Raw genomic sequence first — 6,000 nt, forward strand, 5'->3', positions numbered from 1 at the left:
ATAGAAATCTTTTCATTTAAACTTGTACTCTGCTGACTGATATACCATTTCAAAATAATGCTCAAATTTCTAATGCAATTTTATTTTATTAAGAGCTTTTATCAGTGCTAACAAGCAGGTAATTATACTTTTGGACAGAGCTCTTGTCCATATTAATGGGCACATAAATATATTCTGGATAGAGCTTTTGTCAGTGTTAATGGGCACGTAAATATATTTTAGACATGGACTCCAGCAACATAATTATGAAGTGTGTCCCATGAAGAAAGACATTTTTAAGATTTATTGCAAATACAATGAAGTGTTTTCAAATGAAATATTCCAGGCTCGTGTATTCTCAATTTACTGTAACAAGCCTGTCAGGCTCCCCACATCTCACTGAGATCTAATTACTTTGCAAGCTCAGCCAATTTTAGATTCTGCTTTTGGTGGATGCTACTGTTGAAGGGGTCACAGCTATGTTACCTGATGGGAAGCACTCTGCGGTTCAAGGCCATTACTTCAAATGGTAGTGAAGCCAATGAACAGAGGACAGTTATTTTGAGAATTGTTTTAATTCTCCAACGGGTACAAAGAATTTTTAAATGGGAAATTAGCAGCAGGGCTTAACACACTGCACATTTTCTGATTCACGAACCAAAGATGAAGGCCTTGAATGTTCTTCCCTAATTCCCAAGAGCAGAGACAAAATCTTGTTACAGAAGGTGAAAGATACACATTTTAGATAACACTAACTCAACAGCAACAAAATAAAATGCTGATATGCAACTATCAGTTGGTGACTGCCCAGTTGTTGATGGCAGAAGTAAATGTAACTGGTAGTCAGTAACATGGACACAACCATTCCCTTGTCTCTCCCAAGTGATAATTCAAATGTTTTTGGAACACAGTTTAAGATTGGATTCTTTGATCTAGTGGGTTAAGGCTGCACATGGGAATTGGTTTAGCTCAGTTGGCTGGATTGTCAGTTTACAGAGCAATGTGATACCAACAGTGTGGGTTCAATTCCCACAACTGGTTTGAGGTTACCGTGAAGACTCTCTTTCTCAACCTCTTCCCTCGCCTGATGTTTGGTAGCCCTCAGGTTAAATCACCACCAGTTGCTTCTCTCAAATGTGAGAGCAGCCCCTATGGTCTGGTAAGACTACAGTGACAGAACAAGGCTGTACATGAGTTAAGATCAACCACCTAGCTTTGATATAAGGATCAGGGAAATATTGCACGGCCATTTCAAAGGCCAACCCAAGGTGGCCTATTCCGACACTTTTAAAAACGAGGACTGATTTACGGAGCAAGATTTGTTGCAGATGTTTTCAATTAACCTAGTCACATATGTTCACACATGACTGGGACTTGAACCTATACCTTCTAAGCCAGATGTAACTACATGACCATCGCAACTCAATGCTCTGTTGCAGAAACATGGAGCACTGTGAGATCAAAATGAGGAGACCCTCCAAAGTGGTCACAAGCAAATGTTATCCAACAAAATGCCATACCCCAAAGCTATCCCTTCAGCTTGGCTGAGAATAGAAATTACAAATTAAAATGAATAAGAAATGAAGTGATCGCAAGAAACATTGCAACACCCTTAAGCAGACATCTGTCAGTGTATAGATTAGCTCATACATGGGGAAGCTGACTAGAACATATTACTCATTCAGTTAACTGCAGTAGGACTTCTTGTCACAAAACAAATGGAGAAATTAGAAGTTAGTGGTACATATAAAGTGGCTTGGCCACCCATAGCAGAAGAACTAGAATCTATACACTGCCCTTCGCCTCAAGGAATAGAAATCAGGGGCTTTGAGAATGTGATATAAGCTCATTCTTGAAGAAAGGCAAGAGGACTCTTATAGTTTAGTGTTCCTACCTCTGAGCCATTGACTCAAGTCCCACTTGCCCCAAAGATCTATAATAATACCTCAAACAGGTTGATTAAAAAAACATCCAGAAGAAAAACAAAGAAGCGTGTAATATCTGCTCTACGTCACTCAGTCAAAAACCTGTTTATATGTTAATGATCAATTAAAAACAATTAACAACTGATGTCTTCCCAATTTTCACTCCTATAATACATGAGAGATTACAAACAACCATCTGTTTTCTCCTGAAGGCTAATTTACACAGCTCCCAAAAATGGATGCAGGTATTCTGATGCAAAATTAATCTAAATGCTTTAATTGCAATACAGACAGTACATCAACCCTATGCTGCCTGCTCCTATGAATAATTTCTGTCACAGCCAGCACTGTTAATTGGTTGCATGCATTAGCTGCTGGTCCAATATAGTAAGTTGCTAGTTCCATTTAAAGTTAGTGTGCACATCTTAAAGGGAGGTGCAAAGTGGCTGGTGCAGAAGTATCATGCAGGAAGTAATCTGTTTTGGGAAAACGGTGAAAAAATGTTAAGCCCAGAAGGCATATCAATACTTTCACTCAACAGCCTAGGTTGAGGAGTTGAATATGAGGAGAGATGCTCTCTATCTAGAAAAGGCCTTCCAGTGAACATAGTCAAAAGCCAGTGAAAGTAGATGGCCCTGAAGTGAGGGTAGGGAGTCATCTCTAGGAACCAAATGCTGAGAACATGGATCCAAAGCCAGAAGATATTCATGTGGTCAGGGAACAAGAAATGCATCTTTAAATGTCATGTACCATCAGGATCTACACAATTTGCCACATGCCTGTCAATCACCCAGTAGCAATGTGGATCAGTAACCACTCACACCTAACATTCATATGCCTCACCTCACCTCACCCTCACATTTACACAGTTAAATGTCTTATAGCCCCATTTCACAGTTAGCACACTATTCGACCATGACAGTCACATCCTCACATCGTTCTCTCTTTCAGATGAAAATGCTGCACAACTCAAGGCAGAAATTACAATTATTGGGAAAGGTGAATCTGTACATTACAAATTCTGTGGAGAAGATATTACTGGATATTATTGAAACATGCGATGTTGAAGCTACAGCCAGCAACAAAAGATCAGGCCACCAAAGCTGATGATACCTTCGTACATGACTGTCATTTTCACATCCCACTATCTCCTCATCTCATATTGTCTTCTAACTTCCAAGCTGCATGGTGGTCTGTCCCACCAATACCCTGGACATACCTTCACTCTGACTCCATATCATCCTTGTCTTTGGGGATTGGCTGCAATTTTAGCAGTGGACACTATTTGTAACTGGCACTGCTGACACTAAAGAAGAGCTAACAAATCATAGATTGGGTTGAGATATCTGGTCGGCATGGACAAGTTGGACTGAAGGGTCTGTTTCCATGCTGTGCATCTCTATGACTCAATAAATCAGATAGGCTGGCAGCCTCGAAGGTGGAACGTCCATTCAGGTAGGGGTGCTCATCTTATCCTGAAACAATTAAGTCAATTTCTATCATAAAATGGGCACAAGAGCAGATACCTGTTTGGTGGATGAGTTCCCAACTGAACTTTTATTCAGTGGGTATGTGCAGAGTAAAGCGCTGAGGGCAGTCAGAAGGGAACATTTCCAGAATCCACATTAATCTTCATGTGCACTTAGAAGGAAATTCTTTCCTTTATACCCAAACATTCACCTAAAACCATATCTTTCAGGGAGTTCACTGCTAAATCCCCTACCTGACTCCGAGAAGTAATTAAATCAATAAAGTAAATTGCGAGTTCTTTTCATCTTCCTCAGTACATTAAACTGTTTAGTGAGCTAATCATATTAAATTGTTACAATCATTTCCCATAGCCTTTCTCACAAGTGAACAACTTTATGCATGGTTGTTGTGAATTGAACTACAAATTGATTTGCAGTAGAATGCAAACTTAGATTTGGTTCGAAGTTTATACCTTTGCAACATGCCGATCATGAAACATCCAGGTGAGTTTTAGGAGAGGAGAGGGGCAGAGTGTTTGCATCCCTCACCCACCCCCTGGCAGGACAACCAGAGTTGCACTGACTAACATCCAGCACTGCCCTGCAGTCTGTCCGGGCTCCAGGTGATATAGAGGATTCAGGCCAGCCTTGTACCCTCCAGTAGCTGGAAGTCATAAGCTCAATAGCTGCTGAACAATGCCAGAACTGAGAAATAGATGGAGTACAGCAAAGAGATCCATGGATGAAGAAGTTATTAGAAAGAGGTAAGTCCAAAGCATTGAACGGGCAAGGAGCTAGCAGCCTAGGAAGGATGTGATGGAGATGTGGGTTCATTTTGCAGGCCTGGCAGGAAGGAGCAAATTGGAGATAAAATTATAGAGGCCTGTTCCTTCACCACAATGTACACAGAACACATTGAAATGAAATGTGCCCTCCATTCGATCCCACCTTTTAATCAGCTAGATTAAATAATCTGGCCTTTCCACTCCTGTCCACCTACACTCATTGATTATATTATGGTGGGGCAGCATAACATTCGGGTTAATTGATTTTTTAAATTAGCACAACCACCCTTTTTAATCCATTTTCAATAGTGGGCATGCTCCCAATCTTGACATCAACTGATTCACTGCAATGTGGGGGTGGGATAGAATGCTGATGGGCTAGCCACTCATCATATCTTACATTCCCATCCATTGAAAATCATGCATTGTGGTAGGGATGAGGTGGAGCTATAATCTCCAGCCCAGATCAGTCTCTCTCTCCACGGATGCAGTCTGATCTATTGACTATTTCCATTTTTACAGAGTTTAAAACAGTGCCTTGATTGAATTACTTTTGTAAAAGGCACACAATTAATTCAGGAATAAAATGCAAACTCTAAATTTATTTCTAGACTGCTATCAACTGAATTCATATTAAATACTGTGTAGTGTCAGAATTGGAAGCAAGTCACTAGAACAGAATATTTTAAATCAAGGAACAGAAAAGCAAAAGACATTTGAAGCAAGAAGGTTGACTTCCTCCAGCTCCATGTTCTCCCAGATGACTAACCAGATCAAATACAAATCCTGTCTTGTTTAGTTTGACTTAATCCTGCCATGATAATTTGCTGAAAAATAAATTCAAATAGAATATCCAACTGCTAAAGCTCAGTATCACAACTGATGTACCATTCATCAAATCAATTATTTAAAATGCCCCACTCACAGCAAAACTCATGTATGCATCCAATAATTGGAAAAGATGAGAGAGTGTTTGAGACGTGTATGAGATTATATAAGGTATAAACAAAAGAGCAGTCGAAACAGAAATGAGCTCTTCATACCCTTGAGCCAGTCATACTATTCAATGAGATCATGTTTATCTGTACCTGAACAGTAATTTTCTACCTTCGAAGATATTGGTACTCTTAGCTAATGACGATATATGTACCTCCATCTTGAAAGATTCAATTGCACCACTCCCCACAGTTTTTAATGGGAGACATTACATTTTGTGTGGAAATGTGCTGCCTGGCTTCCCTCTGAATAGCCTAGCTCTCACTCTTAGACTATGTCCCTCAACAAGGGACACAGATATGAAGAAACTATCTTCAAATTCTTTTGACATTTTAAACACATTGATCACGACTCAATCCTCTCTGCTTAAATTAATCAAGCCACGATTATGCTATGTTTCATAATTTAACACTTTCAATGCTAGTATAGACTGGTAAAACAAATCCATAACAAACACAACTTTTGGGAGGACCAATGTCAAATCTAAATGCAGTTTGCCAGGTGAAACCTGACCACGATATTATAAAACTGAAGCATAACTCTCTTCTATTCATATTCCAACATTGGCTGACTAAAGAAAGAGAGTCATAGAGTCATAGAGATTTACAGCATGGAAACAGACCCTTGAGTCCAACCTGTCCATGCCGACCAGATATCCCAACCCAATCTAGTCCCACCTGCCAGCACACGGCCCATATCTCTCCAAACTCTTCCTATTCATATACCCATCCAAATGTCTCTTAAATGTTGCAATTGCACCAGCCTCCACCACATCCTCTGGCAACTCATTCCATACACGTACCACCCTCTGTGTGAAAAGGTTGCCCCGTAGGTCTCTTTTATATC

The sequence above is a fragment of the Chiloscyllium punctatum genome, chromosome 9, assembly GCF_047496795.1.
Source record: "Chiloscyllium punctatum isolate Juve2018m chromosome 9, sChiPun1.3, whole genome shotgun sequence".
Classification (NCBI taxonomy): Eukaryota; Metazoa; Chordata; class Chondrichthyes; order Orectolobiformes; family Hemiscylliidae; genus Chiloscyllium; species Chiloscyllium punctatum.